This window comes from Varroa destructor, unplaced genomic scaffold, assembly GCF_002443255.2.
Source record: "Varroa destructor unplaced genomic scaffold, Vdes_3.0 BEIS01000618.1, whole genome shotgun sequence".
Lineage (NCBI taxonomy): Eukaryota > Metazoa > Arthropoda > Arachnida > Mesostigmata > Varroidae > Varroa > Varroa destructor.
The window spans coordinates 8,587-34,654 of NW_019212071.1; the positions used below are offsets into that span (position 1 = coordinate 8,587).

Genomic DNA, 26,068 nt, shown 5'->3' on the forward strand with positions numbered 1-26,068 from the left:
CACATCAAAGTCTCTCACAAACTTAGCTTTATATGCGTCTAGCTGATAACGATGATAGTAATACCATATATTAAATAACGGAAATGCCGCCCTGATGTGCGAGCTAGTAACGCTGGTCTTGTGCAAGTATCTGCATATATCTCGTATGTGGCCATTATTAGTTCAGCCATAATGGTCGTGTTTGTAAGTTCAGTTTGGTGTTTCGTCTGCAGCTGATGCTGAATGGTAAATATCGTGTAGTGACCTTATTTTAATTTAATATCTGACTCCGAATTAGCGAAATCCAGCTACTGCTCAGGAAATTCGGTCGTAGTCGAATAACAGGCTTCGGCAAGCCGATCTCCTTTGAAAGATCTTTGCACCGACTTAGTTGTTTATTGTGATGCTTTTCAACTGAAAGTTTGCCAATATGGCTATAGCACCTAAAGGCAATACCCGAAGAACCACTGAGTGAATTGACATATATGCACTGGTTATGTGCCCCACTGCTCAGGTAGTTGAATTCGTCTATTGGAATCATGTGTTGGGTCAATTGTTTTTAACAGTAAATTAATACATACATCTGTATGAGTTATTTCTGGCCTGGACACTACGCGTTTCTGGTGTCCTTCCTGCTTGTAACCGGCGACCCGGCTACTAAAGCGCCACCCCCTGCCTCAAACAACTTTTTTAAAAAAGTGACATGATCAGCTACGAAAAGTAGCCAATACGTTGTGTCACTTTCCATCGTTCTAAATTATTCTCGTTACTATTTCGAGATTGTGACTTTCTTCTTATATAGAGCTACATATGGATGTTAAATGGACATTCTACTCAATCACCATTTGCCACCGCAGTTCAAACTACGCTTAGCTCACAATGGTTTTTTTAATATTGCTGATTCTTTGTCAGCTTGCCTTATTTACTTCACGTTCACCTCATTTATAACTTTTCTATTTTTTTGTCAGCGCTCATCTAGCGTTATCCGCGGGACGCAAAATATCGATCGTCGGCTAGTGGTAATAAATACCAGATGTTACTCCGACGGTATTTGAGAGAACTGCTTTGATTGTTATTATTATTTATTAGTGGTATTAAAATGCTATGTGGAGATTGAAGATGACCGAGGGGTGACGTCTTAATGGCTGTAGTCGTTATTGTTGTTACGACAGAATAAAACATCGCTATCTTTTGTTTCTGGCATTGTCAACGCAAGCGTCTATCTTCTAGAGATACACCAAGGCCATATTGTCTACCAATGTAGATTTAGTTAGCCTGTACCGGTGGGTGAACCTGTGAAGTGCGGCCACAAACTATGATGCGAGTTAATTGCCGTATAAAAAAAAACAAACATATCAGGAAATTAAAGGAGAAATCGAATGGCAAATTTTCTATGGCAGGCAACTGAGAGCACAATTGCCAACAAATACTATTGCTACCGCTGCTGTATTTGACTCCTTGTTGTTTGTTCATTGATGTGGTTATGAGGGGCATTGAAAGAATAGCATGATTTTTATCCAACGATTCTTCAAGTAAAGTACATAAAAAAACTCTGTGTGAGTAGGCAAGGTTTCACAACATCCTTTCAGGTTTTTGTTAACGGTTGAGTATCATCATTAGCTAACAACAACATCCTAAACTCTAACATTTCGTTACAAGTGCTCTTTGTTTTCATCATACGTATATATATGAATATAAAAGCAAACAAACACCTTGTTTCAGAACCTTATCTTTGGCCTAATCCAGCGATAATATGAATTTCATTTTTGTGCATTCATGTATCTACCTTGTTGTTTTTTAATCTATACCTTTAAGGCTCCGACCAGAAAAATTTGCTCAACGGAGCAGAAATTACTTTGAAGTCTTCGACTTCGTGCAGGATTGCCGTCGACTATCCCAGTTTTCGTTATTTACAGCATTAATTAATACGTAAGCTTTTTAGGGCCTTTTGCTAAATTGTTTTCTATCTGAAACGTATGTGACATGAAAAAAAAAAAACAGCACAGCTTTATTGCTATCATTTGCTTTAAGGCTAATTTTGCTGAACTTAACAATAGGTGCAATTTGGATTTCACTGCTTTGTCAGCAAACGCCGATGGCAATAAAAAAAACAAATGTTTATTTTTTATATAAAGAATATGCTTAGAAAAGAATACGCTAAAACGGGTTTCTGTTGCTCAAAATAGTAGCCGTGTCATAATCGCCTCCATCTTTAATCTAGGATCAGCTTTTTCTGAACGAACGGAACTAATGATTTATAACGGTTAACTATGATCTGTTTTCGTCGTCTCTTTCAGCTGGCTAGAGCAGCAGACGAGAATTTATAAGCGATTCAGATCGTCAAACGGAGAAACACGCCCAAGTACTCGAGGAACAAGTAATAAATGCCAACGACAATGTGGGCCAAGACGACCTTAACAATGATTAACGCTTAGCGGCGAAGGTTCAAAGAACTATAGATTTTGTTAACTGGTTTCCAAACGTGGCAATCTTATTTTCTAGCGATATCGCTTGAGTCAAGAGTAGGTTGAACTGAGTCACCGAATGCAATATGGCGATGATGATATCCCTAGGCGTTTTTTATAGGTCGAGCGTACTTACCTTACTTGCTTCTTGATCAATAGTACTTGCAAGTAACCTCATTCGGATGTGATGTTCTAGAGTAGCGTTCAATCAAAGCGAGCAAGAAAGTGCTCGTATCCGTTGTAGAACCTTCTGCTTCATTAGGTTAAGGGCATTAACACACCTTGAAATGTACTTGTGGCAAAAATAGAGAATATTGATCATTTAAAGTCTGCGTTGCACTCACCTGTAACAAGAAAAAAGAAAATGATCGTTACTAATATATAGACGGTATAAATGTTACTATTTTAAACAAAAACATGTACGATACAAAAATTCCAATTTATAGATGTGCCTATAAATCCTTTTATAAAATAATGTAGGCAGCAACTTTCCTTTAGGCGTTTCGGTGCAACAATAATGTCTTGTTAGATGCTTTTTTAACTACGACTACGACCTGGCAAGCAGGCTCTGATATCAACCTAGATTCCCCAACGTTGCTATATGGATGACCTTCACCACAGCAGCCGCTTTGGCGTGGTAATACAACGTCGGTCGTTGCTTCCTACTGCGAACACTCGTGAATCGTTTAGGAGATGAAGGGCACCACCAGCGCAAGATGCTATAACGACAGCAGATATAGAAGGACAACAGACTCAACGGAATAACGACAACGAAAACGACGGTCACATTCTCAACTTCTGCGACCATCGTAGTCGCGGATCTGACGCCACCCCAGTTATCTAATTGTGAGACCTCACGACAGGTCTGGCAACGCTGCTGAACAGAATTGTTAATACGAATCGGTTCCGGTACAAATTACGTTTGTTATAGGCATAGTGTAGACTGTACATTTGTGACAATCACAAATAAACAACACGTCTAAACGTACGAGCACAGGTTTGACAACGCTATTCGGCTATGATAAAGAAGAGCGTGAAAACTATTGCATAATAACATGCAGGGGCCATAAGGCTTTTTCTATTTGCTAACAACACAGGCAGTGTAAGTTGAAGTGATGCCGAAAGGTGGTAACCCCGCCTAGCCGGTGACCGATACAATCTGTTTTTGTGCAATGGCGAACTCGGTCTGTTTGATACTGTTTAAGGCCCTATGCTAGAATCATCGTTTTGCTTGGCCTAGATTCCTCAGCAAAACTATTTAACAACAGCAGAAGCCGTTTTCAGTTTCTCGGACGCTAGGTGTCAGGCCAGTTCTATTGGAAGAAAATTTCAATGGTTTCTTATCTAATCAATGTGCGTAGTTGAGAATACACGACTGTCATAAAATATACGAGCTATGTATAACAGATAGGTGCTACATATTTTGCTGTGAGCTCTTATTACCTTCGCCCAGACTACTACACTTTTATGATCGGTATATCCTTCCGGAAACTACTTTTTCGTAGAAAAATAAAAAAAGAACAAATTGAAGTGGCCACTGTTACTAATACAGCCTCAAAGTTGTCGAATTTCTGACAACTATTAGTCTACGGTTGGATTTTACTGTCTCGTTTTGCGGACTAACGCTGCCGTTTCCAGTTCGTCATCGTATACTATTATTCCAGCTTTTCCTTGTTTTTCTCCGGGAAGCCGTAAATGCTGCTGCTGCTGCTGTTGCTGCTGCTGCTGCTGCTACTATGCAGTGCAGCGTTCAAGACAACAGCGGCTTAGAGCACTAGTAGGACGTGCTATGACCTGTCTTTATCACGGAGAAGGTGGGGTCAGTTATCGCCGACCTTTTCTCTTTTTTGAAATATCGTTTTTGTCTTCCGTATTATCAGTATATTAGGCGAGAACGCTGTTCTACGGATGCGTTTATGTTTGCATGAGAGTCTCACGATAAAGCCAAAAAGTAAATAATGAAATATGTTTACATACGCAGCCAGCTCCCTCCGGATGTGTATTTGCGCGAAAATCCTTCCAGTTCTATAACGTAGTGCTAAGCAGTCACACCCATCTAATCAACGAAGTAAGCAAAAGCGGTGAGCTTGACTCGCGACCTCTGACCGCTATGTTAGCTAAGCTAAACTAAGCTAAGTACTAATAAATAGAACACGAGTCACTATAATCTGTGCTGAACTTAATGGAAACGAATACAATTTGCGAGCCTTATTTCAACCGGAATTTTAATGAAGGCCAAAATCTTGGACAATTCTAAAAAAAAAAAGGACATGCCGTTCATTTTATTGAGCTTAGAAATTATCAGGTGAGTTTGCTATTGCTTGTTCCAGCAAGTAAAAACGATTCAGAAAGGTATACGGGCGTGCTGGCATCAGTCGCAGGCTTAGAGCTTTCATCGGACGCACCCAAGCAGCGCACTTCGCTTGCTTCGAGCGCTGCATCGGTCTGCGTGTATGACACTTAGGCAAAAGAGTACGTAATCACCAGATAAGCGTTTTTTGTTTTGCTGAGCGTTTGAGAATACTTATCAATGGTCATTCTCCGCCTCACTCAAGGGACATTACGAGGAACGTCGCTGTTTCAATAAGACAGACACACACGTAAATAATTCTTTGATGGCCGCAAGATAAAAACAAGACTGCGTGTCAAGAGAGAAAAAAAGACGTGTCTTTTTGCGGTATGAATAAATGTATGTGGCTCGTTTAGAAAACTGTGCAGATAGGAGGACTAGACCATATACTCGCGGCTTGAAGGACGCATCTTTAAGTTAGAAATTCGATAAAATGGAGAAACACAGAACATCGTTCGTGATTAATTTTTTTTTTGGATTTTACTGCACATGGTTTATGTATAGCCTTGAACAATTCGTTAGCTCAAATCGTATAGCCCAAAAATTGCACTTGATCCGAACTGATTTATATTAGAAAGATATCGTTAAAGGATGTATAACAACGAAAGAGTATCAATCTATTGGCCTTGAGACTGATGTACACTACACGAGAATACAGAATTAAAGAAAACAGGACAATCATGGCCGCCCGGCAACCTGGGTAATGGTAGCCAACGATTCCGTCCTATTATTGATTCAGGTTACCGCCATAGATCCTAAATGGAAACTCGTATATCCAGTTCGCCAAGATGAGTTATGAAGTTAATTTTTCGTCATAGTAAACAATAACAATAAAGCGCAATCATGCATTTTATTGCAATTTCGTAACCACTCCAATAATTATCGTGTCGTTCAATGTTTTTTAAATTTGTTTTTTTTTTTGACACTTTAGAATAAAACTCTTCCAACACGCATAATACATATATCCGTACTAATGCTGTTTATCAATAAAAATTACCTTAGCATAAATACTGCAAAAAAAGCTTACCCATTATATTACTCAAGCTTGAAGTATCTAATAAAAACATATCGATAGAACAACATGCAAAATGTACTTAGACCAACTGTATTACAGGCAAATGATCGAGCCTAAATCTTCGTCATGGGTCAGTATCTTTACAGGATAATAATCATCCATTCGTGCATCATGAATACATGCATGTGCATGCAAGCTACATACATATACTCCATAAAATAATCCATATTCATAGCATTGTTATACTGCGAAAACATAGTCCTTAGCCCGAAAATCGTGCGCACTACTGCTTCATTAGCCCGGCTAGCTGCCGCGCCCGTGTCTAGCCGTCTTTTGTTAGTGGGCAGCTGCCGTAGCTGTTGATTTTGTCCGTTCATTTTTACACACCGACACAATTTCTGTTTTGCCTAAAAACCTCATGGCCAGCATTCGAACCTAAGTGTCTTATACGGTGATTTACTTTTGTCTGATGTAAGACGGCATGCGTTTATTCTTCAGCTGTGCGTTGCAGCTCATTCATTTAGGACAGTGCTCCTTCGAGCCTGCCATTTTGTTGGTATCGTTGAAGCGTTTTGGCCATATTCGGCTCTTTGCGGCCCAGTTGGGCTAGTGGCTCAATTGATCCACCCAAGCGACGCAGTCAAAATAGCCATCCTGTAACTAGATTCAACCAAACGAGGCGTCCCTGAACACTCTTTGCCTGAGCGGGCTAAATAGTGATGTTCTTTATAGTTCAATATTTGTGAATATAGCTACGACCAGCCACGAGCAGCATCAGAACGAAAATATTACGTAGCTGATACTTAAATAAAAGGAGCTACTGTCTATGGCGAATAGTGCAGCCGGCGACTCTATCATATAGGCTACACTCGTACGCGATCAAAGGAATCTAACAACAGATTTAAGAGGACAAAAACCTACCGTAATATCTAAGTGAATGAATAATCAAATGGTATATTCACAGCAAAGACTATGTAAAGCTATTGCAAGCTATTTTTATATGCTATAGTCTATGAAAACAACGTTCTGTGGCTATTATATAGCCAAGCACCTAAGCCAGTTTCATAAACAGATCGCACAACACCGCCAAGATTGTCGTGGTAACAATGAAGCTTTCATGCCATAGCAGAGTCAGGCTACAGCAGCCGAGACGAGGGGACGAAGGATCAGCTGACTAGACAGCGTGATATTACGGAACTACACATATAGAGTCGTTGTTGATTTATACCTATCCTTCATACCTACCTAAAAAGGAGCGAAGTCAAATAAGCTCGATCAGTATATTTTCCATGGAAATGAATATTTTTACACCCCTACTTGTTAGGTGCATGTATATGAATTGTACCAGTATAGCAGACAATTGCCGCGTCACAAAATTTGCATTGTCTATTGCATACTCAGGCAGACCGTACGCTCTTGATCGTCGTGTTTTTTCGATGAAGCCTACACTAATGGTGCCTGAAGCAGCGAAGTTACTGATGGCGATGTCAGTAGAACAATGCCGATACCTGATCACGATAACGGAAATCGAAGTGGGACTAAGGGCCTCGCTGATTTCAATTGCTAAAACAGCAATGGCGATAGTCGTCCGACGACTACAGTATCGTGCATTGTCGTGGATGTCGTGCACACATGTACATTTAGTACACGCTGGCAGAGAAACAGACCACTAGATGAATAAATAGATAGATAGGTAGGTAGGTAGGTAGGTAGGTACACCGCTCAATTCGTTTTGGCTTACCGCAGCTGAGAAAATAAAAAGCCGAATAGACAGGTATAATAGTATCCAGTGGCCTTAACACTGGCTCACTCGGTCCTACCCTAGACCACTACTACGCTAAAATAGGAGAGCATAACATGGCTCGAAACAGAGATAACTAGACCCTGTTACAATCGCTGGTTGATCAGAGCGCACCTTGTTACAAACGCACAACCGGGATCTAAATTTCATCAACTACTTTAGCTAATTTCTCATATAAAATAATAATAATAATAAGTCAATGTATGGTATAATCTTTTAATGTCCATTGTTATACAATGTTGTCCAATGTTAATACATACATTTCGTCATTTTAAAAATTCTTTTTTTTTTAATTTTAAGAGTTCTGCGAATTTTCTTTCTAACTTTCGATGATTCTGCTCGTCTTCTATAAATTTGGAAGAAAGGGCCAACTCGATAAAATTGAAAACCGATAGTACAGGCGATTTGACGAAGCTTGTTTGAGCCTGTGTGAAACCTATGTATGTTTTCTTATTCATACAGGTTTAGTAGCTCGTTTCGTTGGGAAAACTCAAAGTAACGGCTCACAAGCGGCCAGCAGTGGGAAGGGTAACCGCTAACTATCAACAAGGTTTCCGCGCTTTTTATTCAAGTGGCAGGGTACTCAAAACAGGACCGATAATCGTGTTTTTCGGAACTGGTTTACCAACTTTTAAGGAGTTGGATATAGGTAGCGCAAAAACCCATAAGCATCACTACGCTTCAGCCACCCCCTTCTGCAAGTATCAGTCACTATGTGTGTAGTTACGTTTTATTTTTCTAAACCATTCTCGAATCGATTTACCATCGAAAGCAGGACTTAGTTGTCTTTTAACGTTGATTCTTCTAACTGTTCAACACCTTTCTTGCCATGCTACTATTTTTGGCATAATTGTTATTTAATCGTTGACGTTATTGTGGCCGACTCTCGTGACGACCAATCCAGTACACAGCAAACTTCTCACGATACTGCCCCTCGGTGTCTTTCAACGACCATACTTGTAGCTCTGCTCGCACGAGCCTCAAGACCACGCGTCAGAGCAACACTGTGAAGTTCGCTCTGCCATCAGCACGATCCGTAAAAGCTATACTCGTTAGACTATATGCGTCGTCGGCTCATCGTACATATGTTTGGCGTCATTTTCTTTTCGCCGATATCTGATGATCCTTTTAGGAGCTGTATGGGTTCAGCTATCCTTGTCTAACACCGTAAAGACGAACGAATGAACGTGCGAAATCGACTCGTCTGGCGCCGCAGTGAGAATTCATAATAAGTAGAGTATATGGGTGCTACATATAGAAAACGGGGGAAGGGATGTAAGGGACTACACCGTCTTATGCGTTCATCACCCACTCATCATTCGAAGTCCATTAAAGGCAGCTTGTTTTGTCCTGTCAGATTAGCCCTGAAGTTGACCATTAAAGAAAGTGCTCTAGTAATTCGTATAAAAAAAAGAACGTATGACCTGGTCAAATCATGCAGCTTTCCGAGGGTTTTTCGCCGAAATCATTATACATATAGAAATTAAATATGTATTATATCATAACTAGTTTAAGCAAATACTAAAGCCAGCAATATATGATTATACATCTATATATAGAGAGATGGATCAGAGAGGCTTCAACGAAGTGCAACAGCGTTTAGTAATCATGAAGAATGAAAATTTAAATAATTTTTATTCGATTTGACGCACTTCTATATTTATTAAACAAGTCTTTTTTAAAATTGGCACAAAGACTGTTCGGTATCAAGGAAAGAGTTGTTCACAGTCGCCTAAAACACCCGCTCCCTGGCTAGGAACTTCGTTTAAGGTGATGCCAAAATTAACTTGTACGAGGTACTAATGAATCAAACAACAAAATAATAAAGTAACTAATAGGAAAATATCGTCCACTAGCTGGACTGACGCTTTCCTTAGCTGCCAATTGACCTCGATGCGTATTGGCCTTAGTAGATAGTATACCCCACAATGAAGTTGTAAATAGCCATTTATCGTTCCTCTGAGCGATAAAATTGGTTTAGAACTAACCAAGCTATCTGCTGTCAAGAAAAATCCGCCTTTCGCTCTGCCTGTCAATTTTTTTTCCAAAACAAACGCTTACTCTTCACCCTAATCCTGGATATCACGTTTACATTCTGCTCGCCTGACACATGCGCACGCCTCGATTGAAAATATAGGTATATAAACTGCATAAGAGAAAGATCTGTCTTGTAACGGTTATTTAGATTAATTTTAATTTACGTAAGCCGCCAACGACCAGCGCTCTGAACAATGAACCTATCGAAAACACGAAATGGGCAATAAAGCAACTTGAATCCTAAAATGCTAATTAATTCTACCTTTAGGTTTCGACCAAAGCTCACTTGATTTTATTTCTAATATATGACGGATACATGAAGTCATTCTTACGGAGATACAGTAAGCGCGCTACTATTTAATATGTTTTTACCACTTTGACAGATCTTTTTAAGATAAAACATGCTCGCTATACATCCTGAGATCTATGCGAAATGTCTTCATGAGCGGCAGTGCAGGTACACAGGCGCATGCATGTCATAAATTAAATAAATAATTCAAAAAAAGCATATGAGGAATTTTTTTGCTACAGGAAAAGATCTTGAGTCCTGCGTGTAGGACAAGGTCCTGACTTTGTTCAGCGATGGTTGTCTTCTTTGGGCCTGCCCAGGTGGGTCCCTCTTTTTGCTTCACGTAGACTCACGTGCGCTGAACCCGGCTCAGCAGAGTGATGATACGGTGGCGGCAACGCTTGCAACAGCCACAATTTTTATCGCCGCTGTTGTTAGCTCGCCTGATAGATTGGCATGGGTGGGGAGAGCAGCAACTGACAATGTATTTCCACAAAGCAAAGATTTAAGCGCGTGGATGAGATTGATGTATGACACAATAGCCCTCTGAACTGCGGAATTTTCTCTGTGGGTCATTTTGCCGGGTTCTAGCATAGCTTGGACTTGCACGCCACAAGGCTTATCTCATTGGTTCACTGCGTCAATGCATTCGGCCAACGCGGAGCGGGCCGTAATAGCAGGCAGTCCAAAAAAGGCAGGCAAATTCGGGACCTAGTGATCCGCGATGCATCTTCACGTGGGTCCCTGCTGTGACAAAGTCTGAGACTCCACCCTAATAATAATAATGATAATTCCTTAATCGCTACTCCAAGAAGCCCTACGAGCATGGCTCCCTACGAGGATGGCTCCATATGTGCCGTTGAAAACCCGCTTAAGCAAGTGTTCATCGGTTTACCGATAATGTTTTGTGAGAAATCTCTGAAGTGGTACGACTGCTGCTACCATGGGCAGCTGCAATTTCGAAGACGCCGCCCTGTGCGTCCGGCGTGTAAGCTACCCGGTCTGTGCATTGGTCCAGATTACCTTTTACCATGACCAGCCTAATTTCAATCCATGCCGTTACTTTCAGCATATACGAATAGCACATGCAATGCACGCAAACACAGGTTTCGTTGAAAAGAACCATTTGCATGTTTCATCATTACGAAAGTCATTGCTGCCAATGGTACGACCGTCAAAGATAACTGCTTCTATACCCCACGGGCGGCTGCGACTATTGAGCTTCCTACACTTTTTGCGTGTAAGTTGTCGCCTCGTAGTGTGCTAGCTTTTGCGAAGTTGCTTTGGACGATGTCGCTTTAAAGCGGAGGACCGACATTAAAATCACAATGAAGAGTTTACGCAACATCAATATTCTGCTTCCTTTTGCTACTCCCTTTGTCTGAGCTGTACTTTTCACAGTATGAATCACCGATGTATAAACAGGACATACTAATATTCCACTGCTTATTGCGTGCTTACTGTTTTTATGAATATGATCTACTTTAAACGGATTGGATATTGCTATAAATTAGAAAAATTTCAAATACTAATTATAGACGTACTCACAGCGGACAGAACAGTGACGACGCTGGCATCAGTGCACGCTATCGGCATCTTCAGCTTCAAACGTGGCATTATGACAGTATGATAAGCAAGTTTCGAACGTATTTCCAACTATAATCCTGCCGCTGCCAGTTACAGCAACCAACATATATGTAAGCTTTTTTAGGTACTTCTATATGATGGTATGTGTGTATAGTATAGGCCAGGCCTCAGAGTCTTATCTCGTATCACATATATTATAAAAGTCTGTCACTTTTTTTTATAACGTACACACACGTACATTGGGATGCATAATGAACGTCTTCCCAACCACGGGCCGAGCTTATTTCAAATTACGGCGTGAGTGACGGCCCTGCAAAGCGTTCTGCTGCTTTGGCAGTGGCCGATTTTCAGTCGTATGTTCAAAGCATGCATACTACCCAGACGAACCATTAGCGTATGCTGTAAGCGTTATGCACGTGTTAGGTATCCGTCGATTGGCTGAATAAAAATCACCTAGGTGCCCACCTAAAGTTCAATCAATATCAGTGTATACAGTGAGCAGAGTCGTGCAACAAATCAAGTAAATCATTAGGTCCGTTAATCAATCTATACGATTGCCGTTCATCGAAGGCTTGGGTCCATTACGAGTCGCCACAAATGCATTGATTGCCCCCCATTATTATCTTGCAGCTAGCACCCCGTTGGGGTTGTGACCGGCAGCTTCTTTTTTCATATCTAGCTCAATTGTGACACCGCGACTATATTCCACATCGTTCAAGTGTTGGCTGAATGCTTCTAGCTAAAATGATCAATGTTGACCCAGCAAATCGCGGGTATAATTTCCGTCCAAGCTCTTATGCTATAATCTGTAATGTTTCTAGAAACGGCAAAAAAGGGCTATAACCGCGAAAAGCGCGACCGGCCTTCTAACAGCTTTCAAACGAATTCAATTGATATGCTTCAAATAGGATCATTTCTTCAATAACCTTTTTCAATTGGGATCTTTTTAAACCGATTTGAAACTGTCGTCCATGTTTCTTCATCTTGTTGCATTAGCTACAAGCTATTTATCTTTTCAAGCATATTAGATCCCACACTTTTATTCCATTACGTTTATTTCCTCTCTTCTGAGTCTGTACTTTTCTACTCCACCACAAATGAACCTGGTGTCACATTTAAATATCTGAGGTGCAGGGGAAAATCGTTGACAAATACACAGGCAACAATCTGAACCTCCTACGAATAGGCCACCAAGACATCGATTCCTACCACTGGACAGAGTGAAGCGCAGCCCCACGCCGCTGTTAATGTAAAGCGTTTCTTAAAGCCAACGGGAGGCGACTGCTTGGCGCGTGCTTAGAACGATGCCAATGACTACCGCTTTCCATTGATAATCATCAATTTTCTACCAAACTAAATTACTGCCGCTACTGCTATTTCTACATGATCGTCATGTGGTCAGGGTAATTCTCCTATAGGTTTCAGGCACTTGCGAGAGAAGTCTACTCTATTGTTGCAACGACATTGTTTCCAGCAAATCAATGTTGAGGTACGCAGTGCATGCATGTATGTCGACCATGAGAAACAAATTCGTGCTTCTTTATAATAATATTATGTTTTAAATTTAATATTACTACAGAGTAATATTAAATCATCTTTATCTGTTACATGTTTGTGTCTGACTTCCAAGAAAATATTTTTCTAAATATATGTACGCCTGCGGAAGTGCGTGACCTTTTTCTCAATTGAGACTAAACGTTTTCACCCGCACCAATTGGCAGGCAACGTGGCGGTACAAAGATAGACTAACCCAACGAAAAGCTATAGATTACTCGCTATAGTTATGATGAAGTGCCAAAAGAAAGAAGGTCTGTTGCGTTTGCTTATTTTTCAACAATTTTTCATAGTATTGGTGATTTCAGCTTAGCTTTGAGAGGTGGAATTGGGCAACCATTTAAGAAATATCAGTCTGAATACTCATAACAGAGGAAAAATGCCATCGTCATCGACAGAATTTTTGTCTGACACGCGATTTGAGCGGACCTCTCATTCACCATATGTCGCCGATTCGGGTTCATTCGGCCGCGTTAAATTTACGCTAAACACATGTGGCTGCGTTCATTATTGCTCCATCTATACAAATCGAGAGCGGCTGAGATAAATTCTCTGTGCAGTATTGGCACACCATGGACAATTTGCTCCGTTTCCGATTTCGTCTGCTCCTGTCGCAGGGTGCTAGGAGTTGGAAGCTTTGCCAGAATACTAGGCTTGGATCTTTCAGCATGAAACGTACGGGCGAATCGAGGCTGACCTCTGGGAGACGCGGACAGAGGATCTATGTATTGCTTATATAAAAGTTACACAAAATTCTCGTACTAGCTTATCTAAAACTTCTATATAGACACGCGCGCTGAGCTTAAACCGGTTAGCCTCATGCACCATATGTTTGTACGTAAATTATGTCAAAGGGAGTCCTTACAGTACAATTAAGCTGATCTCTTAACTCGCTCAGATGCCACAGTGGCAACTACAATGGACTTACTCACAGGGGTGAAGGTACTTAGACATATGTAGGTGTATGACAATTGTTTCTCATAAGAAGGCATCAATTGTAAAATTGTTGCTATTTGAATACACACACGCACACACATATGTATATAGGGAAAGAACGCAGATGGTTAATTCGGTTGGTTTTCAGAGCGCCACCCTTACTCCTTCCACTTATTTAAACAGAGATGGTGGTAGAACAAACGTAAAAGAGGCATGTTCCGCCATATAAAAAACGTACAAGGGATAAGAAAGCAGTTGGTTACTATCGAAGGCTGTCCAGTTTCTGTCTCCCACATTGGCAAGCTCGTACAATGTAGCCGAGCTAAACCCCATAGTCATTGACGGCGTTTCTATGCAACAACAATAGTCACCGCCTGCCATCGTGCCTGGAATCGTCGTTAGAGACAAACATTTTTCAACCTCCTCAACAAAAACCTCATTCAATGTCGCCGATTGACTCACACGAGGAACTACTCCGTAGCCAAGACAGAATACCACGACAAGATCATAGGTTTAATCTATCCTGTTTTATCATCCGTTACGATCTCGATCCCAGATCTATGGTTGCTTTACAGATCGAACTTGTCACCCGAAATTCGTCATCACCATCAGTGCGAGGGCAGCACAGGCGGTACCCGCACCAACATCACCATAGTGGTGGTGGTGGGGATCAACTCGTCTTTCGTCATTCCCTTCGTTTCCTTAGTCCCGTCTGTCGTGGCTGTGGCTGTCGCTCGCCATCAGAGACTTACATTCCGCTTCGCGCTTCTGACGACCAAAAATTTCGCTCGACGGACGCTGCCTGCTCTTGTATTGCGGCATTATAGCACTGCTATAGAACGACACTATGCCAACGAAAGAAAGCAGTAAAAGAACGATGGGGCTAGACGCGTTTGGGGGCCAGACATGCCTAGTAAGTACAGACAGGGAGGCGGTGGAGGGGTTTAGCTTATGAAAAGATCCAGTTGAAGACTACAACAACGGGAATCCGACCAATAAGAAGACTACACTGTTCTGCCACGGCCATTACTGCTGCCACAAAACTTACTCAGCTACTAGTTGGTCATTCGGTATTTTCCGATCCGATCGAACAGCACTAACACTCCCACTCTGGTAAGCGCCGTATAGAAGTGGGCACAAGGATAAGGCTGGATAGGTGGGGTTGTTGTCCGGGCGGGACACATTTCACTCGTTAATAACTGTCGACCAACGTCAGACAAACCGACGCATTGGCTAGTTATTTTGATTCATTCGTACAATGAGTAGAGGTCAGCTTTCGCTGCTGCTGGTAGGGGATTGATAACTCGGCCACCCGATCGACAATAGACTGCGAATAGGCGCACTGCAGCTAGACTATACGTTTGTGTACAGCCATATCTACACTACAGTGAAGCATGCGTAACGTCAAATAGTTGATGAGCGACATTTTCCCTGCGTGGCACACGAAACGTTTACGTCAAACGTGTAAGGAACAGGAACAGCTTTACACACAGATAAGTCATCATGCAGGGAATTCATAGCGATGTGTTTCTAAGACAAAGACACAAATCCTTATTCTGATAATATATATTTTTCTTCTTGTTTTTTTCTGACGCATTTAAATGATGCTTGTATAGCTATAGTTCGCCTAACGTCGATTCTTCTACAGAGCTGGTAGCAAAAGCTGCAGTTTAGTTATCTCGCGTTATTTAGCTTTTATTTAGTTGACATTGATACGCTTTTTTTTATCAATGCTTAAAGAAGCAAACTAATCAGATAAAATGTGATACTAATAAAGACGATGATGTAATTACTTAATTAGTTTAAAATATCACCAACGAGGTAAAGATAGCAAAGGGTGATAAGAACGACCTCTACAAACTACTTATCATTTGCAGAAATCTATATCTAATAAGCCATTCATCGGAATAACTGCCCCACCCAAAATGCTTATAATAGCTCAATCAGGACCCGTTAAATATTATAACAATCAAAGTTTGCTTCGGGTAAACAAATATATGTTTGAAACTCGTACGGTGCAGCTTTCCCTGCACATCCCTGTAAATCCCTTTCGCTTGCCCTGCTCAGTCAGTCGATATCTATTTCTGTTCATTGTTTTCGTTCTTCGTTTTCCTTTTATCAGCACTCGATTATTTCCCCTTCATCCTAGGCCAGTGCAGGCCATTTGGCCTTCTTCGCTATACCACAAACAGAAGAGACAGAAAAATGTTTTCCTCTTGTGTATCCGGGTCCTTTTTGCTTTCCGAGCCCTATTTCGTCTCGAGCGGTTTTATCAGAATCCGCTTGGCCGTTCACCTGTTCGGGATCGGTTGAATAAGTAAGCAGCCAAAACATTTAACCTTTGTATGTTATGTTACAATCCTCCATCGTGATTTTTATCGTCCTATAGTAACATTTTTATCCTTCCGCGGACAATATGGTTGCTGTTACTATTGCTTTTTTCTGGCTTGTTGTTACTACCAGCCACCTGCATCCGACCCTTAGCTACCAAATCCAAATATGACCACGTGTTTGTCTGTCTATTTATCTGTGCAGGCATATATCCGCGTGTGCGCATTGCATCTTGGACTTCTTTTAGAAACAGTCAACTCACAAATGCGACGAGCTTTACGTTTTTCGTGTTTCGTCTCTTCTCTATTCTGGGGTCCTGTGAGCTATTCTACGCGTGGTCACGCAGATCTGCCACACAAACCAGCCAATGAGCAACAGGGTAGCCGCGCGTGGCGTTCAAAAGACCAGACGCGCGCAGCTAGACATTACGCAGCTAGCTACTGGTTCTACTTGCCTATACACACACAAACACATTTAAACGCACGTATATATGTGACAATCTGTAGGGCACCGATGGATGATACTTGCTATATAAGCCACCGACTCTTACAGGGAGCGCGGCGCACATAGCGCTCGCGTAACGAACCGACCAATCAACTGAGAGATCGGCAGCAGATGACGCTCCGACGACAAATACAATATTTACAGCCATAGCGACCGTTCTGGCTGAAAAGAGGTGACGCCGAAGACAGAGCAAACAGAAAGTTACCACTCGACGTGAACGATGCGGCGCAGCTTAGCGCTGAAGCCTTCCGAGAACCTACTCATCAACGACGAACGGAGCTTTCTCAGCCAAAGGCGTCAGAGAGAAGTAGCAAAGAAAGAAAAATAGACGAGAGACAAATATACAGACGTCTAGCGCTACTGATGGAGCGGCAGCAATAGCAACGTTAGCTCAGTCCTCTAACCGGCCAGTCGCTCGAGCCAGGCGACATTTGATGACGTTCGATGGACCACAGGCGGCCGCGCATCGATGATGCGTCGCAGCTTGCCGTCTCTTAGCTGATACCGACCGGTAACTGACTTCAAGTGGCAGAAGCGAGAACTGCAACTACGACCGATGTAGTTTTTGTGTTATTGACGTAGGTAAAGCTCGCGGCTAAATGCCAAACGACTCATCGGTGAGCTTCAAACTTTACCTCTACAGAGCACCATAACGCAAGACCTGAGCCGCATGATTCATGCGGTCTGGTAAGTGAGGCAAAAAAGTTTTGGCCCGCACTTGCTGCTGATCAGGAGAGTAAGTATCCAATTTATCAAATCGTATTTACTTGCTCAATCGGCCACCATGTATAGATTGGCTCACGTATAAACAAGTTTTGACCAGGGCGTAACAAATCCGGTAACGACTATGCATGGTAGTTGTCAAACTACAGCCGCACGTCAAATGAGAACCCTAAAGAAAGCCAGTTTCTAGTAGCCAGTAACTAGTTTCTCTCCTTCGTAGTCTGTAAACGTATCGTCCGTTGGCGTCATTTCGAAGCAGCTTTAATTGTAAACCATCCCGCTGCTTCGTTGGCATTTGAAAGCTAAATAGAAAAAAAAGCTTTCCAGACTTAATTGTTGTGTCACGGAAGAGCCCCGTCTCGATTATCGCTATTGAATACAACCCGATTGCCCTTAGAAGCGTTGGCCTTACCCCCTCCTTTGAATGCCTAAACAGTTGGCAATCATCTAACGGACGCAGCTGAAACACTCTATTCGCTGGCCAGACACAGCCGCACAAGCGCCACCGCCATTATTGCCGTCCGGTAGCGCGCAAATAAAGGAAGACGTGTGCAGACAACAGGTGACATTTCGAAAACAAGAAACCAAAAATTGGCTGTCCGACTTTATTTAACCACTCCTCATTGGCACTTCTATACATACACACACAAAAACAGAGCTCCCTTTACAAACAACGAAACTTCTACTAAATGTTATTCTTTTTCAGGTCTGCGCAATTTCAACTGGAAGTACACATTAATGAGCTATCCGTTTGGACAACTGAAACAGATTCTAGTTTGACTGTATGCAGTATTAAGCCAAAAAAAACTATTCGAAAATAACAACTCGTAGATTTTTCGTGGGTAACGGTTGATGTCGTAGACGATGATATATCTTTATTCGAAGATTGGTATAATTTATGCGCGTCAGTTGTTAAGCGTAAGTGCACACAGGTCGCACAGAGTTAACCCTTCTCTCGACTTCGTGCGCATCGATTAGGCCTTCATGAAACGCAGCGCCAGAAGTCCTCAATCGCTTACTTGCTTCCAAACGTCAAGCTGTCGCCCGGCTAAAGTTGTGCGCCATTTCTACCTGCATTTAACCTAAGGTCTACGCTATAGAGTTAACGGTTGCTCGTTAAAGAAGCGTATGCGATGGCGTGTCGGCGGCAGGTTATTACCCGGCGGCTTATGTGAGCAACAACAGCGACGCCAACGATAACAGAAACGTTCATGGTCGCACAAGATCAGCGGCAGAGGGAACAGGAGCCGATGCTGCCTTAGTAACGATGGGTGCTCTACTCACGATCTAGCCACTTGTGTGAAAATAAAGCAGAACGCTATGGCCGTCGTGAGCTAAGCTTGAACGACGTTCCTTACCTCTATCGCTAGCTAGCAACGGTGGCGGCGCTTGCTGTGTACCTGCCCCCTTCCACCAATTTTTCTTTTTTCTTTCGTCTGCTCTTTCCTTTTTCATTTAGCAAAGTCGAAGCTAATAATGACACCGTGGCTAACCGCAAAAAGTTGCATTTAGTAGATTGCAGTTAACTTGCCATCGTTTTGTCAGTGATCAGCGACCATTACTTATGCCCCCTACCATAGTTAGATTGATTTCAAATGTCGAAAAATTATCATACAATGATACATACCATCCTCTTAGCATACATTTGATGATCTTCCTTGGTCGTCTTAGTTGTTGACGCAACGCCGTAAACCAACTTTGGCAAGCTTTTGTTACCAGAACCGAGCTCACGTCTATGATACGGCATTCCTACACGTATCATTATACAATAGTTGGCAGCACATTGTTATATTCTTCATGTTTTCGCAAGAAATGGGTGCTATATATATATATCTATATATATATATATATATATATATATATATATATATTACGCGGTAGCTAAGAAGAAAAAAAAAAGAGATCAGTTGCCAGCTCGTATTTTGCACCGCGCCGGCAGTAATCGCTTCAGCGCACCAAATTCATACTGATGGAGGGGTAAGCGCCTACACCGTCCAATAACCTGATTCATAGAAAAAAAAAAAAATGGGCACGGTACAATAGCCATCCTATATCTGACCGTTTCCATAATCGTATAATACTATAAAACTACTATTATAACGCAATATCGGAGCATATAGAGGCATACAGAAAGCAAGATTGACCCTTTCCCCTGTTTCACCCCCGAAAGTGGCAATATACCCGATTCGTTACGTGCGCCGCCAGTAAAACGAGTATCTTTATTAACTTTAACATGAATAGGTAAGAGGAAACGGCGGGAACATTTCGTTGGTATATTACGAAATTACAGACTGGGCTCCTTGATATTAATCGAATTCGGTTGACGGGGTTTCAAGCTGTGAGCTTTTTCAATGTGTCATAGACCTTGTTTCTAGCGACCCTGCGGTTCAGTGACTTCGTATATCAGTTACATAAATGCCTGGAACTTTAAATACGTAACTTCTTGTAAAGTGTAGTTCATCGCTCGAACGTTTTATCCGAACGTATTAAGCATCCCTATTACGTTTGGAACTGCATTAACATTACGCGCTGCACAAGAACTTTTTGTAAGTATGGATGTGTGAGTACAAGACGTATAAGCTTATAGACAGCGTCAGTAGCCCCAGCTAACAGCATTGTCGAACGCAGTCTACCAGTAAGCAGCACTCAATTCCGCCTGAGCGCCTTACTCCTCAAAGTGAGGTGTCTGTCCCAGTTTGCCATCCTAGGCCGGCGGTACGGAGGTTATGTGTATGGAAAAGCAAGAGGGGGTTGAATGGAGGGCTGACAAAGAGTGGCGGGCGGTAAACACAGCTAGTGCTAAACACAGCCAACTAAGTCGGGGGACGGCGGGATGAGAGAGAGATGAGAGCAATAGCAGCGGCTACGAACAGCAGCAGTCCCGCAATACAACCGCTCGTGTGTCACCCTCTGGGCGCGCAGTTTTTCATGACCGAAACACACGCCAGTGCCCACCAACGATCCACAATGTCGGCGGATGATGCCTCAACAGCTGCTTCGAGAGAACTCGATTTAGGGTGAAGCAGGGCTCCACGGGTAAAATTTCGCTTAGACAGCAACAAAAGCTACCCGTAGCATCTCCCCGACGGTTCGTCCGCTTATTGGACCATCGCAGGGGTCACTATTAACAAATACCACGAATTGATGTATAGAGGGAAATAGAGGGAAGTGCTAATCGCGGCTTTCTCCCAACTCAAAGATGATACAGATCTCGTCAACTGCTGTAGCAGATTCTTTCACAGAAGTACTATATATGTAGGTAATAACAGCAACAGGTAATAACAGCACAATGTATGCATGAGTTAGGCCAGTAGATATGACTCACAAGATGCGGTTACAACAACAACTACTTTTTTTTTTTACTGAGATGTAAAAATATCAAATAATTGACGTACAAGACAGAAAGCTCACTGCATCATCTGCCTACAGATTCTCACACATCGATAAGTTTTCCTCTTGCGGGAAGCTACGGACGGTTTGATAGGTCTATCGACGGCCCGTAACTATAATTGTGGCGGTATCAGCACGGTAATTCGCTTCCTGGCGAACATTGTATAAGATAGCGATCTATTTATAAAACTGAAGGCGCATAATATAAAACATCAACTGGAGACGTCTTCGGTGTGTGTCCATCGATGTCTGTTTCTGGGCAGAAACAAGTTACTATGATTAACTAGGTATGTATCTGAGTACGGACGAAATAAGACAGTGTAAATACTACCCATGGTCACTGGCTTCTTATACTGCCGCCCAGTATACCACAGACAGTCCAGTGTCTTGGGTATAACTGATTTTTTTTAATCGTATGAACAATTTGTATAATAATTATATTATATTAAATATAAACTATGTGTCATAGAAGTAGAATGATTATAAAGGCCTGTATTAGGCCATTCGATAAACTAAAAGTGGACATTTCATAGATTTCAATGCACAAATCGAATATGCAAACGCACACTTACAATAACAATATAATAATAACAACGAACGCCTATTGTTCAATGTCGTTAGGAGGAGCTGATTTTTTGCCTAAGCTTAGACGGTGTAGCAACGTTAGCAACAGAACTCGTAGTAAAAACAGTGCAAGGAATACGAGCGCTGCCCCCCGAATTTTCCCGAGATCCGCCTCCCTGCCTGCTAGCCGTTTGCCCAACTAGCGTCGCCGTCATGATTGCATTGTCTGGAGCGTTTTAGTCGCCGGAGGCAAAAATTCTCCATCCCGCTTGAACGCCAGAAAAAACGTAGCCTCCACCGTTGTTACGCAACGTTCGACGACTACGATAAAACGTAATTAGTCATCATGCCGCCGCTTCTACCGCGACTATGATAATACAACTACTACGGCTGTGACCACTAAGGAAGTTACAGTTGTTTGTAAGTGAAAGCAATACGCTTGACGACAATATTATAAATGCGTATGACGGTACGCTGGGAAGTTGTAATGTCTCGTCGCGTAGCTTTAGTATAACGCCGTTTGGCACCAGGGTAGGTGGAGTGGTCTGGCAAAGTTTTCGCTCGTTTTTATCGTTCAGCACGATCATTATTCAGCGACCGCTACTGTTTGCATCCGTTTCACGTTAGCGCTAATGTTACCAACGCCGTTATTGACGTTGTTGTTGTTTTGTTTTCGTAGCGCTCGTGTTGGTCAGTATAATGGTGGTGATAACGGCAAAGTTCGCGTCCGTGCCTTCCAGGCCGGAGGCTTGCAAGCTCTCCACCTCGCTATCTAAGAGACAGCTCAATATGTTTATCCGGGTACGTCTGCTTATGGGGACGTGCTCAAGCAGTGAGTGCCGTCCCATCCTGCGGGAAAGTCACGTGTCAACACTACCTGGGGTTACCGAAAAGGACCAACGACTACGGGCCATGGTAAGACATCTACCCACACCTGCCTCTATAGAAACATCAGCTTTGTTTGTCGCGATGCCGCTGGCGTGAAGACGCGCCTAATTTCAAAATCAAAAAGCTTTTGAATACAAAACGGTGCGCTTCGAGGCGATTGAATCAATGAACGAGAACTGATTAGCAGCTGTATCAGTCAATCGATCGTCTTTTCTTTTAGGAAACGGCGTACATCCGCTGCTGGTGTCGTTGCCGCACACAGTTGTGTGCTTCATCTTCATTGTTCTTAACGTTGTTGCTTTTGTACTATCGCCGCTTGCCGGTGCCAATGCTACTGCCATCGTAACTTTATGCCGCACGCGCTCACCACATAGAAAATCTTTATTGCCATTGTACAGATGATACCGATGGTAAGTATCATTATTTTTTACGGCCTAATATCGTAACAATCTAACCACGACTCCGCACAAAAAAAAAAGCAGAATTTAAAGTGCTACGAGGAGTGGGAAAGAAATATGACGACGATACGTATTTGTGCAGGCGCAAATATTGGTCACCTGTCAGCTGTGGCGTGGCGCACTTGAAATTCATTATTGATTTACACAAAGCGAGTAAGTACGGAGCATTTTTAATGTTGTTATTGATGCGTAAACGAAAAATATTTTCTTCTGTTATTTATCTGCATAGATTTGTATGCATAGATATAAGGCAGCTTCTTTATCTTGTGCACATCATACTTAGATGGTAAATCTGTGCGTTATTTCTATAGTAAACGGAGTAAGTCAGTGTGTCTAGGAAACGCATAGACGACACTTACAGGGCGAAATTGTCTATGCAACCTGGCCTTCCCGAAGAGAACAGCTGAGGACAGAACACCGTCGAAAACGTATCAGTCGACTAGGAGAAACAAGAAGATCAACGAATGGTCGTGCTGCAAAGAGCAACGAAGTAAACTGGACCAAAATGCTCGGTCGACTAAGAGGCGCGCTTTGGCAAAAGAAGGATCTGTTGATGAAGGAAGGACCGACTGACGGTGATATTAAAGAAAGGAGTCGAGGCTTAGGGGGCCCATAAAACGCACGAGCCATCGGTGTGGTCGATGTTGGACTCGCATGGAGCAGCATTCGACCAGCGCCATCGTTATTTCGTTTGCGCTCACCGGAAGGCAAGGCAACGCCATAATCAGAAGGGGCTAAGGCATCGAAGGGAACCGGCGATGCCTAGCAAGTTACTTGATAGCAGCAGGTAGCGGAGGCTCGGGTCGCATGCCTAAAGTCATATCAATCGGACGTACAAGTGTAGTTGCTTGTCGACTGGGTAGAGGCCCGTTGATCCTTGGACGATATCATCCGCAGATATAAGACGATTTAGCACAGCACCGAGAGACCTTTCGAGGTACACTGACGGTGTTGCACCCAAAAGATCTGCGCCAGTGAATAGCCAACATGGCCATGTCTATTGTTAGCGAATTGGTTATTTGAATCGGTGCACTAATTAAACTGGCTCTTTTAAATAACCGTTAAAGCGATACGTAAAAAGAGCTACACGATACAGCTCAAAAAGAAAACGACAGTATCAGTGCTCTGTACATTGGATTGTTTTAAAGAAACCTATCATCTAAAGCTATTTGTCGTAGAGGTGACCGCAAAACCTATTATAAAGGCCAAAGGCAAATTTACCAACAGTTAAATAAATGAAATTTCGTCATAGCAGTTAATTATGCAGCTTATGAGAGGATTTTGACATTTGATGTTTCTGCTTTAGCTCTCACAAAGTATAAAATTACCATGGAGGAATGGCATGTTGCATGGCCGAACAGAAATTTTATCTCAGGTAATGAGAAGCCCGGCACAAGGGCCGAAAATCCCCAGTACTCGAGGGGATAGTTTTCAATAGACAGACGTAGCCAGGTAAGCATTACCGTCTAATTGTTATTCAAGCGTTTTGCTGACGTGCACAACTTCTTGGACAGCCGGTGCATTACGAAACACAATGCTGATTCTAGCAGATGGATCACCCCCTCGGTATTCAACATCTATTCTCCGATGTGACCCCATGCTACTTGTATTGCACGATATGTCTGAAACGTCAAACCGTGTAGCTGATACTTATTTTCTAAAGAGTGGTAATCGTCCAGTTGGCGCCCCTCCTCACACCCACCATTTTTCATCAATCGCGTATCTCTGCACAGAATGATTGTCAAAGTACGACATTTGCATCGGTGGAATGGAAATGGAAAGACCACGTATTTTTGTAGATTTTCCACTCGTACATCGAACTAACATGGTTTGATGGGGGTAAAGCATCAGCAGATACGTGCAAGCTACAATAGGTAATAAACAGACGGAGCGAACGTATATGCTGATTGATTAGCCGAACAATTGGTAAAATAAATTAATGCAATTTAGAAAAGAAAAAATCACGCTGCTAAAGCTAATATGGAAATGATCAGTCAAACAAGCCACAACATGTTTCGGCTGATTGACTCAGAGGTTGCAGATTTTCATCTGGCAAAATATGACTGAACGCAGTTAGATGTGAACTTCACGAGCGTACTCTAAAAATGCACGAAGTTACCCATCACGAGCTATCGATACTAACGACCACGTTGAGTATGTCAAACAGGTCATACCTGGTCGTAAATAGGGCGCTTTTTAGTTGCTAGCTATTGCTAATCGCGAACAATGGAGAGCTTTGAATGCTAAAATACACGCATAGGGAAACGAAGACAAATACACGAGCTCGTCGGCGCATATCAGTCGTGCATACCCCATATCATATCAGGGTAACGACAATACAAGGTTCGTTTGACTTGATCAAAATCTGGATATATTTTTTTACGGCTACGCTCTTCCCGCTTTGTTGTTTCGCTAGAGCCTGAAAAGCCAATGGATCCTGCCCGTTGCGGTTTAACCAATCCCTAACAGTAATGCGAACAGGAGCTCGATACGACTGGAGCTGGGATTGATGACAGGCATTTTAAGCCATCCTGTCCTCTTCTTACGTGTAGGTGAACACGAGTCTGCACGTGTGTTTGCCAGTGCCCGTGCGTATTATTTGTGGGACAATCAACTTGAGCGGAGAGGCGTGAAGATCTAATGCAGCCGTAATTTTCATGATTACTGTAAAAGAGAAGAGCCCGATAAGAGGGAGGGACAGGAAGAGAGATGCTGTTGTTGTCAGCGGTGCTGAAGGTGATGGCGGCGGTGGCAATGGGATAATGCGGCTTCTGATAACGAAGAAGTAAATCGCTTGGCTGAACTTACAAGAAGCTCGGATTTGTTGCGCTTGTAAGTGACGATGGGATGCCTCGCGTTTCGTTGTGCAGAGTCTTGAATTTCTCAATGAAACTTGCGCCTTATATAGTTTACAATAGTTCGCTTGCATGGGGTATAGATCAACGAATCAGATATAAAGGGTACCGTTCTATACAGCAGCCAGCTGTGTCGATCTATCATAGAGAAGAAAAACTAGAGGAACCACTTCTTAGACATGTATTTCTGTAAAGTTCAGTAGTACTACTACTACGACTAAGATATAATAATCTATTAATTAGCAAGAAACGTTATAAGCACCTGACAACGCAGGTAAGTGCTCGGTACATACCTAAAAAAAAATATAATTCAATGCGCCGCGTAGCGGCCACCTAGAGAGA

The 26,068-nt window shown here is 42.4% G+C and overlaps 3 long non-coding RNA genes across 3 annotated transcripts in view; 2 read left to right on the forward strand and 1 right to left on the reverse strand.

Annotated features, from left to right (window-relative positions):
- Positions 1-1,574: 1,574 nt before the first annotated feature.
- Positions 1,575-3,974, forward strand: LOC147754119 (uncharacterized). The gene is made up of 2 exons (XR_015318201.1): positions 1,575-1,908; positions 2,277-3,974. It is a non-coding gene; the product is annotated as an uncharacterized LOC147754119 (long non-coding RNA).
- LOC147754120 (uncharacterized) overlaps positions 2,299-26,068 on the reverse strand; it is a 29,846-nt gene continuing 6,076 nt past the window's right edge. Inside the window, exon 3 of the long non-coding RNA XR_015318199.1 lies at positions 2,299-2,788. This is a non-coding gene — a long non-coding RNA (uncharacterized LOC147754120). The remainder of the gene's footprint in view (positions 2,789-26,068) is intronic.
- On the forward strand, positions 21,589-24,158 carry LOC147754121 (uncharacterized). The gene is made up of 3 exons (XR_015318200.1): positions 21,589-21,858; positions 22,205-22,440; positions 22,634-24,158. It is a non-coding gene; the product is annotated as an uncharacterized LOC147754121 (long non-coding RNA).